The sequence below is a fragment of the Salmo salar genome, chromosome 14 (assembly GCF_965601325.2).
Source record: "Salmo salar chromosome 14, fSalSal1, whole genome shotgun sequence".
Lineage (NCBI taxonomy): Eukaryota > Metazoa > Chordata > Actinopteri > Salmoniformes > Salmonidae > Salmo > Salmo salar.
Window position 1 is genome coordinate 25,241,031 of NC_138304.1, and position 12,010 is coordinate 25,253,040.

The 12,010-nt window shown below is 40.6% G+C and overlaps 1 protein-coding gene across 3 annotated transcripts in view; it reads left to right on the top strand.

Annotated features, from left to right (window-relative positions):
• The window catches only part of LOC106569075 (tenascin-R), a 127,519-nt gene that overhangs the window by 48,155 nt on the left and 67,354 nt on the right, over window positions 1-12,010 (top strand). For all 3 annotated transcript variants that reach the window (XM_045694089.2, XM_045694091.2, XM_045694090.2), the window contains one exon: window positions 11,404-11,444. The gene's annotated coding sequence lies outside the window, so the exon portion shown is untranslated. The remainder of the gene's footprint in view (window positions 1-11,403; window positions 11,445-12,010) is intronic.

Here is a 12,010-nt window from a genome sequence, read left to right on the forward strand (position 1 = left end):
GCAAACAAGAAATAAGACAAAAAAACGGAAAACTTGAGCGTGCATAACTATTGTATTCACCCCCCCCCCCCCCAAGTCAATTCTTTGTAGAGCCACTTTTGCAGCAATTACAGCTGCAAGTCTCTTGGGGAATGTCTCTATAAGCTTGGCACATCTACCACTGGGATTTTTGCCCATTCTTCAAGGCAAAACTGCTCCAGCTCCTTCATGTTGGATGGGTTCCACTGGTGTACAGAAATCTTTAAGTCATACCACAGATTCTCAATTGGATTGAGGTCTGGGCTTGACTAGCCCATTCCAAGACATTTAAATGTTTCCCCTTAAACCACTCGAGTGTTGCTTTAGCAGTATGCTTAGGGTCATTGTCCTGCTGGAAGGTGAACCTCCGTCCCAGTCTCAAATCTCTGAAAGACAGAAACAGGTTTCCCTCAAGAATTTCCCTGTATTTAGCACCATCCATCATTCCTTCAATTCTGAGCAGTTTCCCAATCCCTGTCGATGAAAAACATCCCCACATCATGATGCTGCCACCACCATGCTTCACTTTGGGGATGGTGTTCTCGGGGTGATGGGAGGTGTTGGGTTTGTGCCAGACATAGCGTTTTCCTTGATGGCCAAAAACCTACATTTTAGTCCCACCTGACCAGAGTAGCTTCTATCTTTTATGTCTTTTGGCGAACACCAAACGTGTTTGCTTGTTTTTGTCTTTAAGCAATGGCTTTTTCTGGCCACTCTTCCGTAAAGCCCAGCTCTGTGGTGTGTACAGCTTAAAGTGGTCCTACGGACAGATACTCCAATCTCCGCTGTGGAGCTTTGCAGCTCCTTCAGGGTTAGCTTTGGTCTCTTTGTTGCCTCTCTGATTAATGCCCTCCTTGCCTGGTCCATGAGTTTTGGTGGGCGGCCCTCTCTTGGCAGGTTTGTTGTGGTGCCATATTCTTTAAATGTTTTAATAATGGATTTAATGGTGCTCCATGGGATGTTCAAAGTTTCTGATATTTTTTTATGAACCAACCCTGATCTGTACTTCTCCACAACTTTGTCCCTGACCTGTTCTTCATGGTGCCGCTTGCTTGGTGGTGCCCCTTGCTTAGTGTTGCAGACTCTGGGACTTTCAGAACAGGTGTATATATACTGAAATCATGTGACAGATCATGTGACACTTAGATTACACACAGGTGGACTTTATTTCACTAATTATGTGACTTCTGAAGGTAATTGGTTGCTTACAGATCGTATTTAGGTGCTTCATAGGAAAGGGGGTGAATACATATGCACACACCACTTTTCCATTTTCTTGTTTTTTGAATTTTTTGAATTTTTTTCATTTCGCTTTGCCAATTTGGACTATTTTGTGTATGTCCATTATATGAAATCCAAATAAAAATCTATTTAAATTACAGGTTGTAATGCAACAAAATAGGAAAAACGCCAAGGGGGTGAATACTTTTGCAAGGCAGTGTATGATCCCTTATTGATGTCACTTGTTAAATCTACTTCAATCAGTCTAGATAAAGGGAAGGAGACAGGTTAAAGAAGGATTTGTAAGTGTTGAGACAATTGAGACATGGATTGTGTATGTGTGCCATTCAGAGGGTGAATGGGCAAGGCAAAATATTTAAGTACCTTTGAACTGGGTATGGTAGTATGTGCCAGGTGCACCAGTTTAAGTGTGTCAAGAATTGCAACGATGCAAGGTTTTTCACGCTCAACAGATTTCCGTGTGTATCAAGAATGATCCACCACCCAAAGGACATCCAGCCAACTTGACACACCTGTGGGAAGATTTGGAGTCAGCATGGGCCATTATCCCTGTGGAACACTTTTGTCACCTTGTAGAGTCCATGCCCGACAAATTGAGGCTATCTGAGGGCAAAAGGGGTGCAACTCAATATGAGGAAGACGTTCCTAATGTTTTGTACACTGAGTGTATGTGACTGAAATATTTGAAATAGTATTTGAACGCAGGTCTGATGGAAAGTAACATTTTTATACATATTTAATAATCCGTAGAAGTTCAATTCTGAATAGATCACATTGACTTAAGTGATTGGATTTCAACCATGTCAAAATTCAGCCGTGAGACTAATAATTCTCCACGTCATTGCATTTTGTTGGTCTCCTCCTCGTGATAAAGTAAATTCAAAGTCTCAGTCCATGAAATCAAATTACCTGCCTTGTTGCATGACAACGAGGAAGCTATCATTATCTAGTTAAGAACATTAATTAACGTTTTTCACACGATGGACCACTTTCATTGACTTATTTATTGTCACACTGGGCAGAGCATTTATCAGAATTTGTTTACTTCTCTTGGTTAAGTTTCACATTAAACCAATGTGTTTCTGTTCAGTCCATCAGCTGCTGCCATATCCTCAATGCATGCATACATTATCCAGGGAATTATCTGAAATACTTTTCCTGTTAGTGTTATACAAGTCGGTTAAACCAGTTAGTTCATCTGTCATATTATATTCTTTCTTTTTCCCTCTATGCTCTCAGTATAGTTTAGATTGACACTGTAGGTGATAAAGACTAATCTAAAACACTTATTTATAAACTTTCATATAGGTATATTGACTTTCAATTACGATTGTGATGGCAGGTATGCATATGGACATATGAGCATTGGAGCATAGCTGACTGAGAGTACATAGTTGCTTAGAGACAAAACACTATTTATATGCAAACTGAAGACACAAACTGAAGAGGTTTTAACCAACATAGTGTATATTATGTTAATTTATATGAATATCAAAAACCTTTCACATTCTTTGCAAGGTCTCCTGCCAATTGACTTGACTTGCTGGGTATGATGGTATGGTTTAGGTCTTGCCAGTTTTTGTATGCCTTCGTTGTAACGTGCCATTATGATGATCCCCATGTCATTTAAAATTAATGCAATCCAACAAAACAGGAAACAAAAAAACAAATGAAATTGTTATCAGTGGTTTTGACTTCAGGCGAAGTGACAATGCGTTAAACACTAGTAGTATCAGATAGGCCACAGTTGTATGTATCTAATGATAGTCCAAAAAAGCTTGTTTTCTCAGGTGAACTTATGTCCAGACTTCAACATGTTAAAAAGTGTAATTGGGGTTGATGGTGAGGGATTTTTACCCTTTAGTTGCCATTTCCCTGTCTGTATCCCAAATAGTACCCTATTCCTTATCTACTGTAATACTTAGGGAAGTAGTGCAGTTGATTGGGATTGATTGGGATGTAACCTCTGGCCTTGTGAATTGTTTCATGGTTGTAGGCTACTCCCTCTGCTGGTGACACTATATAGTTGCCCTGAGTTCCTGTGAGTTCATAGTTTCTAGCCCAGGAGATATAAAAAATAACTGCATGACGCAATATGGAAAGTTGCAATTAAAGTAACGATTTACAATACAGCATGTTCGAGTAGCTATTGAGTAAGTAGATATTTGTTAAACAATTGATGACCATTTCTAAGTATTGCTATGATAATCATTTTAAACTACTTTCTAAACGTTCAGCCAAAGTTTAGGGTTCAGCAGAGAGTTTCCGTGGTGATTCGAGTGAGTGGCCACCATGCACCATAGTTGAGTAGACAGTATTTCACACTGTATGGAAAACAGCCTCCAGTAAAAATGACTTTCGATTACTTTTGACCTTAGCAGTAAATGACTCCCAGATGGAGTAATCCATTGCCTTTAAAAATCAACTCTGCCAACAAATTTGGTTGGGCGATAACAAAGTAGTATCCTCCCCATGTAAAATCCTAAAAATAGAATAATGAATTCCTCATTTTCACTCTCAACGTTGCAGATGATGGATGCTCTCATCTCCAGCAGAGCCATATGCTCACAGGGTCCATCTGTGGGACCTTTTACATACAGTACAAAGGTAGCTTCTTATTCTTATGTTTGTGTTCTCTGCTATCTTATTTGAGCACTCATTGTATGCAGCCAGTGCAGGAAGGTGAAACATATATTAAAATGCAAATAATTTCTCCTAGTTGTCTTGAATTAGAGGCTTAATGAATACTGATTTAAAAAGAGGACTTCATTATTGTGACCTTGCCATCAGTATTGAGGACAGCATCCTCCCATTACAGTATATGAATGCTGTTGGGTCTCACTATGTAGTTGCCGTTCCTCAAATTTGTAAAAAGGAAAATGTCCAAAGAGGTGCAGGTGTCCGTAATTTCTTTAGTTTGAAGCCAACAAATATCATTTAACAATGGTGAAAAAAGACAATTTAAGATTCCAGATAAAAAGACTTCTCGGTTCATGTACTGTAGCAATTTCAGCTATATCAGTTGATGCTTTCTGAGTTGCACATTGATGATCCATGAAGCGGAACTCTCATCTGATAACAAAGCAAAAAAGAATCAATAAAGAATAGACAGTATAGGTCATGAGGGTTTTTCTGTGAAATACGGATCTTTGAAGTAGTACATTCATTGACAGAGAATGTGTTATGGTAGAATGCCAGAGTACATCAAGTAAAATCCCTGGTGTTCAAGTGTTCCCCTCTGAGGAGAGAAAGAACATGAGGCTGATTTTAGGACTGATTCACCAACAGTTCCCCTGATACACATCCGTTCTGTGCACTACTTCCACAGACAAAACTGGGCCAATTGATCTCTGTTTAGAGACAGCATGTGTTCAAGGGCAGGCAGAACCCTCAATGCGCCCCATGCTCCCCCTCCACACAGCCCCAACAGCCCAACGGCCCAATGCATCCCAATGCATTGATCAGATCCTGGCCTCTTCTACAGGCCAGTCCAATATGCCAATCCACATCTGACAGCCAGGCCAGCACAGTCCACTTTTAGTCTAGACACCACCAGAGGGTTGGTTGGCTTCACAGCCAATAACCTTGTCCCGGACGATGATGAAGTGGAATACTGCCTGTGGTGTGGCATCTACACGTCTATATAACCATCTATTGCTGCCTCATCCAAGCAGAGAAATCAACCTCCATGAGCTGCCTTGGTTTATAAACCGTAATCGAAAGGTCAGATATTTGCCGGCTAACACATTGTCAGTCAGAACTCTATGCGCATACAAAAATACTTTTGGTTGTGTCCCGTCCTCCGTCCAGAGAGGCAATGTCGTCTCTGAAGTGATAGGAGTGTCTCAGATGTTTTGTGACAGTTGTGACAGAAGCCTTCAGAAGTCTGCCTGTGCCGTTGTCAAGACACTATCAAGCTGACTGGCAGAACAAAGGCCTGATGTAGGTCTCCGTGAGAACTGTGGTGCACAGCAGAACTCATTGTGAGATATTGTCTCAGCTAATCAGCTAATTAGAAAATGTGTTTATTTATGTGTGCAAACTTTTCAACACACTTTAAGAGTCTGTCAAATAAATAACCAATACTTCCTACTATAGCTTCATCACGGAAATTGTCGGTCTTAGTTGCATTTCCATCCCAGATGCATACGTTATATATAGAATGCAGAGAGCTTGTAATGCCAGAGTTAATTTGCCAAATTCATTGAGTGAGTCATGCAGTAAATATTCTGAGGCACAGGAGGGAATAACTTTCAACATATTGCTTGTGGACCTTGAACACTCCCCATTAATCCACCTTGTTTCCCCTAAATGATCTCCCCGAATGTGGGTCCTCCATACTTAGGTCAGTTGTTACTGTAAGTGATCTCTGTGACTCACTAATCTAAAAATGAGTTTGGTAAGGAACGTAATGTATGCCTCTGTTTGGTCATTTGAGCCTTAACTATATGAACAAGGCAGAATTCAGTAGAACTGGGAACCAAATCCATGAAGATTGTATGACGGCATCCGATCTGAAATCAACTGACAAATATCTAAGGAAGCCTTTAGGTTCCTTTGTAGGTTAAGAAAGCTGGGCAAATAGATGGCTACATTGATTGTGTTATAGTTTCCAATGATCTCACCTAAGCACTCATTCCTAAGGCTACTCAAGTAATGAACCTTCCAATTGCCGACCCAAACATTTTTCACAATGTTAATTGACACGACATCTTACTTGTTACTGAGGGCAGCATATTGTACTGTATAACAGGCAGGGGTACCAAACAAGCAAAAAACTAATATTTGTTTTTATCTCAGAGGTAGGCACATTCCTAAGCCCATCCCTACTGTAATACGGGTCAATAACAATTGATTGAGGAGGGCACTTTCCCTCTCTCACGCTCTCTGCCTCTGTGTTTCAACCTGTAGGAAATCCATGACTGGCCTCCTGTCCTTACCTCCCACCACAAACACACTCTGCTCCCCACAACTCTCTGCTCCCCACTCCTCTCTGCTCCCCACACCTCTCTGCTTATGAGTGGGCTGCAGTCCAAGGAGAGAGTGGGGGTACTGTAGGTAGTCACAAGATGTAATAGATGCTATCTTTATTGAAATGCCTCACTATACTGATACAGATAGATTGGTAATACTTTCTATTAAGGTACCCTTTATACGCTTTATAAACCCTATATAAAGGCCCTAGGTGTATAAAGGCCCTGTGTATAAAGTGTTAGCCAACCGATCTAAAATCATGTCTATTGTTTCTCACATCTAATGTGGCGGTTTGCTGCAAGGTTCTGTACTGTAATGCTCAAAAAAGGTTTGTAAAATGAATTAATTTAACTGTCTCTTGCTTTTTATCCAACAATACTATAAAGTGTTTTCTCAAGTATTGTAGATTGATTTGGTCTTGAGAATCTGTACCTCCTTGCAACAATCTCTGATAGGCAGGGATACATATCTAAGGTGCTTATGATGTGTATAGCATGAGGAATGTTTCCATTGAGGGAATGGGTCTTGTAGCAAATCAGCGGCGGCTTGTATGCCTCTTTACCTTCGCTGCTATGAGAAGTGGAAGTGCAGTAGCAGGTTATGAGTGTCTCCAGAAGGCTGTTGTTGTGTTTGCCACGAGCCATAAAGCCATTAAAAACCTCTTAATAAGACATGGCCTGCCTACAGCACATTACTTGAACTGTCAGTTCTTTTATGCTGCCTTTGATGGATACATTTACTCTTTGAAAGCATGGGAAAAACACAACACTGCTCTCAGCTCCCAGCCAGGAGTGCATGATGGGCTTATTTTAAGGCGTTGCTAATGTTGTACATTTTTTGAAAATAAATAACTGACTGAATGGACTGTGCAGATCAAACTTTTTTGGATGCGTTTTAGGGTAAAAGCCATTTGATTTTAAATGTTGCCCATCGCTAGTTCACTACCTGCTGCTTTCTGACTAATCTATAGAACTGTTCTTCATTGAACCCTGCCTCTCAATGAAATGCAAGAGATAAAAGCAGTTAAAGATCCTTGAGTCTGGCAGGCAGGCAGAAAGAAAAGTCTCCTTTCAAGCTTAAACATGTCTGCTTAATGTCCACCTCTATAGAAAGAGCAAGTGGCATGTCATTGTGCAGATACATTTGAATTAGGTAATTTTTTTGGTCCCCATCACTCCACTAGAGAGACTGTCTCATGTTATTGCCTCTAAATCCAGGGCTCTAATTTATAGCGGCCAGTGCTAAGAGACGGATTTATAGATTTTAATCAACTGTCTTATTTGGCATGCAGAAATGTCAGATAGTCATAGATATTCACTGCCAATTTTTTCAAACCCTTGCCCTGCTGGGAACTGGCAAACCCAGATTAATAACTGTGGAAAGGGCCTGTAGTCCGCTGGGTTCAGGTTAATCCTACCTGAGACTGCTGAGTGAGAGTTGGCATCCTGATTAACTGAGGATTCACTTAACGGCTAGCTTAGCTCTGTAAACACCCTTCAGCAACTACTGTGTTTCCTTCCAAAATCCTGTTTCATCTCTCGTGGAATAGACTTCAAAAGTTTGGGATCATTTAGAAATGTCCTTGTTTTTGAAAGAAAAGCAAATTTTTTGTCCATTAATATACTATCAAATTGATCAGAAATACAGTGTAGACATTGTTAATGTTGTAAATGACTATTGTAGCTGGAAATGGCAGATGTTTTATGGAATATCTACATAGGTGTACAGAGGCCCGTTGTGTTAGCTAATCCAAGTTTATCATTTTAAAAGGCTAATTGATCAAACCCTTTTGCAATTATGTTAGCACAGCTAAAAACTGTCGTTCTTATTAAAGAATCAATAAAACTGTCATTCTTTAGAATAGTTGAGTATCTGGAGCATCAGCATTTGTGGGTTCAATTACAGGCTCAGAATGGCCAGAAACAAATAACTTTTTTCTGAAACTCATTTCTATTCTTGTTCTGAGAAATGAAGGCTATTCCATGCAAGAAATTGCCAAGAAACTGAAGATTTCGTACAACGCTGTGTACTACTCCCTTCACAGAACAGAGCATACTGGCTCTAACCAGAATAGAACGAGGAGTGGGAGGCCCCGGTGCACAACTGTGCAAGAGGACAAGTACATTAGAGTGTCTAGTTTGATTAACAGACGCCTCACAAGTCCTCAACTGGCAGATTCATTAAATAGTACCCGCAAAACACCAGTTTCAACGTCAACAATGAAGAGGTGACTCCGGGATGCTGGCCTTCTAGGCAGAGTTGCAAAGAAAAAGCCATATCTCAGACTGGCCAATAAAAATAAAAGATTAAGATGGTCAAAGAACACAGACACTGGACACAGGAACTCTGCCAAGAAGGCCAGCATCCTGGAGTCGCCTCTTCACTGTTGACGTTTCCAGCTACAATAGTCATTTACAACATTAACAATGTCTACACTGTATTTCTGATCAATTGTATTTTATTTTAATGGACAAAGAATGTGCTTTTCTTTCAAAAACAAGGACATTTCTAAGTGACCTTAAACTTTTGAATGGTAGTGTACGAATGTTAAACTGATAACTAAAAAGTATCTAACAAGACATACTTGGCCTTGCCTAACATGAAAACACGTGGCATTTTTGTATGCAGTGATAGCTAGCTTATAGACTGGTTGCACAAATGTTTAAACCCAGAAAAGTTAACTCCATAGACAATTGAAAGTTATGACAAGAGAAGCAAGTTAGCCCTTGCTTTCTCTGCCTGGCCGGTTCCCCTCTCTCCACTGGGATTCTCTGCCTCAAACCCTATATCGGGGGCTGAGTCACTGGCTTACTGATGCTCTTCTATGCCGTCCCTAGGAGGGGTACATCACTTGAGTGGGTTGAGTAACTGACGTGATCTTCCTGTCCGGGTTGGCGCTCCCCTCGGGTTCGTGCCGTGGGGGAGATCTTCGTCGGCTATACTCTGCCTTGTCTCAGGGTAGCAAGTTGGTGGTTTGAAGATATCCCTCTAGTGGTGTGGGGGCTGTGCTTTGACAAAGTGGGTGAGGTTATATCCTGCCTGGTTTGCCACCCTCTGAATGGCACACATACACAATCCACGGCTCAATTTTCTCAACACTTAAACATCCTTCTTTAACCTGTCTCCTCCCCTTCATCTACACTGATTAAAGTGGATTTAACAAGTGACATCAATAAGGGATCATAGCTTTCACCAGGTAAGTTGTACATTCAGTGTACTGTATTATGCATAGTCATTTGTGTATTGAGGCACGAGGCATTATCATTATCTAAAAATATATTTTTTCACTAGCGTGAGAAGTTTTCACATTGTTTGGCTTTTCCTTTTCGTTTTGTTATGCATTGAAGTTGAACTTGATGTTTCATAGTCAAGGTTTTGAAACTCCAGTTATGGACTAGAATTCAGAGAGAGAATATTAATGGGTACCATGTTGGAAGCAAAGGTTTCCTTATATTGTTTGAGGAAAGTTGTACTGTATATTGTTTGAGGAAACTGTTTAGAAATACAGAAAAAATGGTTTAAAGCACATTTTTCAAAGAAAAGGGACAAAATAGGTTTCCCGTGGCAGGTGATAAATGGTTACTGTGAGGGAATCCATCTGCTGCATCAACAAATTGGAAATAGGATCTCCGAAAGATTACAAATTACAAGATACCAGCAATGATTCACACAGAGAGACCAGCCACAAGTAGTACTGTAGAGGCTCCCTCCTTCTCCTTACAGTGGTAGTACCGCTGGCAACGTGACAATTTCCCCCCAAAATGTCAGCAACATATCATGTCTAATATTTTCTATCTTTCCAATCAATAACCTAAAGTGTTTGTGTGTTCAGTGTTATGTTTCATTTATAAGTAGTTTGAAGTGTAATTCATTTCACATTCGAAATAATATGCAATTCTGTTTGCTCAAAATTACGATTATACTGTAGCAGAGCTTTCGAAATGATTGGCAACCAATACTGTAGGTCCTAATATTCTGAGGACCGAACATAACATTGAGCAGGTTGTGTTGAATATAGATCCTGCAACCCTTACTCAAGCTGAGGAAATTATTGTTATACTTAAAAACAGTTCTGTAAAAATAGTGTAGCGCCTAGCAATTTATATAATATGATCACCATACAGTACAAGCAAGCATGTACAAGTAATATTGCCATAGCAAAGCCATAAGGCATTCCACAGATAATATACCACGGAAAGACTATTATTTATTTATCTAGCTACCTTTATTTTACCATGTAGGCCATTGAGAGAATTTGTCTTACAACAACCGGTCTGGTCTATTGCATGTTGGCTGTCTTATGGGTTGATACACTGCAGGACAGCCAGGACAGCTCTGACATGCTCAATAAGGCAGGAAGCATTTTGAATGATTTAAAATCCCTTTTTCTCACAAACACATAAAACTGAATTACCTGAAACAGGATTATCTGTATCGTTCTCCTCCTCCAGGACTGAGACAGCAGAGAAATACTAAACAGTGTCTGTGTGTGCTTCTGTGTGTGTGCGTGTGTGTGAGTGTGTGCGTGTGTGGGTGCGTAAGTGTGCATGCCTGTGTGTGTGTGTGTGTGGGTGAGTAAGTGTGCATGCCTGTGTGTGTGTGTGAGCTCATGTGCCAGGGTGCATTGTGATATCGTTCTCCTATGGGACTGGGACAGCAGAGAAATATTCAACTCTGTGCGTCTACGTGTGTCTGTGTGTATTTGTGGTACAATAGTACAACGTGGAGGGATTCCCAATGTAGACATGGGACTTGTAATCTCTTTTCTCTTAGGAACACTGAGATAGGTATCATCAGGACCATGGCATGTTAAGATCTTACCCTGCAGCCATCCTCAGTGTATTTAATAAAACGGCACAGCTGTCGAAGAGGGAGAAAAAAAGGGGGAAAAAGTGCATTTGCAATTCCTTACAGCTGACAACACAACTTGCAAAGGCTGTCACTTTATCTCCCAGTAGGTGAGCAAAGGCCCTGAGGAAGAGACAAGGCGAGGAAAGCAAATGAGGATGGTTTCTCTTCTCATGTTGAGACAAGCATCCTGCTCGCTACTTTGTGTATCCCTGCAGCAGAGTGTTGGTGTGGTGTGTATGTTCTATACCACGACTGACAGAGAGCTCATGGCCAGGGTGTGTGTGTTCGCCTATAACACCTCTCTCTGTGTGTTGATAGGTGCAGGATTAGACACAAGAGGACCACTGCTTACGCTCAAGGTAAGACAACATCAACCATAAAGATATGCTTTATTATTCAGTATTCATGGTTTGTACTTCAGCATGCATATTGTGTTGACATGTATTGCTTTTTAAGTGCATCCCTCAGGTATACTGAAATGGGATTAAAGCGAAAGAGTACTGGTTTGTTATAAAGATACTGTACTAGTATACATATTTTGATAAAGCATTTAGTGACCAGTTTTCTATCATCTTCAATTAAACCTCCAATTTCCTCAACTGGTTGAAAAAGTGAGTTTTCCCTTGTTGCATGCTGCAGAGCATTGTGGGGCTCAAGAGACCAAGAGTCATTGTCTGACTGACTCGGCAACACTTCATATTTTTTCTCGTGATCACAAAGATACAGCCAGGGCTTAGCAGTGAGTCCGTAATATCATTCTGTAGAGATTCATGTATTCTTTCCACACAACAGTAGATGAGGATTTTTATGTCTGGCGGGCGATGGTGGGATCAGAGACTCTAGTCTAGATCCCTCTGGGATATTGCATCTTTAATGTCTTACGGAAATACTTAGAGGAACTGTTGTTATTGTGGTGGAGCAGCAG